Consider the following 2,330-nt stretch of genomic DNA (forward strand, 5'->3'; position numbering starts at 1 on the left):
CCCCTTCCTCCTTCTCCACCACCTTCTCCCTTCTCCCCTTCCTCCTTCTCCACCAGCTTCTCCCTTCTCCCTTCAACTTTGCAGAAATTCGCATCATAGAGCTGGCAAAAGTTTCGAGGGGAGCATAGAGCATGAATCTGTAGTTATTTAACATGAATAAAGTGTATGTTTTGTAAGTGCAGTAACAGTGTGAGTATTTTTAATTAATATCTGTTCGATGCTTATTCAGGCTTGCAGCCTATGGACGGCCTCTACTGTATAGCAACACCTATAGGAGTGGTTGACGAACGCGCAAACTACAATGGACGGGCGCGCCTTCCGCATCCGCCTTGCGCTAGAGAATAAGTGACACGACGCATGCACCTACGAGCGGGCATCGCTTGCTTCCCAGCAAGGGTCTGGTTTTAGACAGACGAGTTTCTAGAGCCGGTTTTGATCCCATATATATAAGCAGCATTGACAAGCAAAGAAGGACACAAGATATAAGATTTAGAGATGTAGTCAGTCAGAGAGTTTAGGCATGGTTGCCTATAGGCTGTATTATGTATATATATATTTGTATGTGTAGTTAATAATAAAAGTCTATGTGAAACTACTAATCCGTGACTACGTCTACGTCTACGTCTACTGTGGTTATATCTGCTCTCTACGCTGCTGCTGTTAAACCTCTCTCTACTGGTTATATCTGCTCTCTACGCTGCTGCTGTTAAACCTCTCTCTACTGGTTATCTACGGGACAACGCTGTTACTCTACGCTGTCGACTCGTCCATCCTGCACGGAGATCTACACCTCTTCGCAGTACAACAATTGGTGGAGGATGCAACGATCTGCATTCGCTACGCTAATCCCCCGGAACCAGAAGAAGACGAAGAAGGAGAAGAAGATTCCGCACTCGCTACGTACGCTACGCTGATCCCCCAGATGATGAAGAAGGAGAGACAGAGAAGAAGAGCATCGTGAGAGAAGAAGAGCGAGGGAGGAAGATAATGGAGAGGCAGCCATGTTGTGATGTCCTCCAAGCTCGACAGCCTCGATCCAGAGCCCGCGCAGAGCAAAGTCGAGGAGCAGCAGAAGAAGTAGTCTAACACAGCGACACCTAGGGTAAGCTACATCCTAATCACTGTATACATAGCCACAAATTCGGAAATAATTTATTAACAGTAAAATCGTTCGCGAATTTTTCGTAGTTATAGCTAGCGTGGTATTCGAATTTCATTGTACGGCGTGACGGTGACTCAAAGCGTCGAAAGGATATAGTAAGCTATGCGATGAGGAGGGCGAGACGCCTATAGCCGCTTCAAAGTATGACCTCAGATGTTGCAATTTAGGGAAGCCGCATTCAGCGTGTTTTATCCCTACCAACAGAGGCATGCTACGGCACAAAACTCACCATAGTACGTAAAGGTGACGAACGATCCAATTTCGTCACGCGTCGCATCATTGTTTGAGTCACAATTGCCGATACCATTTGGTCGATACACGACATAGCAAAACCACGAATTCAAATTTTTATTAAACAAAGAGTTGGCTATGGATATGTGTTTACGATATAGCTTATAGCCGGTCCTATCTGTATTTTATGTTTCAGTGTTTGTTTGTATAGTATTTCTTTTGATTAACCGATGATTTCTTTTAAGTGGTAAGAGGTAACCTTGATTGCCATCCTTTTAATTTATTTATTTTGATTTATTTATTTCGATAATTACTAAAGCATACATTACATTGATAACAGCATAAATAAACAAAAAAATGCAGCTAGAAAATTATCGAGGATGAAAACACAAAAAAGCGTGGCTAACACACTTATTTCCATTGTGGTCCAACATAACATTGTACATACTATACTATAAACTATAGCAAATATATACCCACGATCCCCAAAATTTCTTAGTGATACATTGTTACAGTACAAAACATTGAAATACAGCATAAAGAAAAAATATATACAAAAAAAACAAAAAAACTTCAGCATATTATATACAAGTAAAGTGATTAAGGTAAGTGTTGAGCAGTTAAAAAGAAAAAAAGAAAAAATAGAAGCTTTCTGAGTGATACAATACAAAACAGAGACAGATACATGAAGAAAAAATATAAACGAGAAAAAACAAAAAAACTTCAGCATATTATGTACAAGTAAAGTGATTAAGGTAAGTGTTGAGCAGTTAAAAAGAAAAAATAGAAGCTTTCTGAGTGATACAATACAAAACAGAGACAGATACATGAAGAAAAAATATAAACGAGAAAAAAAAAACTTCAGCATATTCTGTACAAGTAAAGTGATTAAGGTAAGTGTTGAGCAGTTAAAAAGAAAAAATAGAAGCTTTCTGAG

Source organism: Priapulus caudatus, unplaced genomic scaffold (genome assembly GCF_000485595.1).
Source record: "Priapulus caudatus unplaced genomic scaffold, Priapulus_caudatus-5.0.1 Scaffold1651, whole genome shotgun sequence".
In the NCBI taxonomy this organism is placed as follows: Eukaryota; Metazoa; Priapulida; class Priapulimorpha; order Priapulimorphida; family Priapulidae; genus Priapulus; species Priapulus caudatus.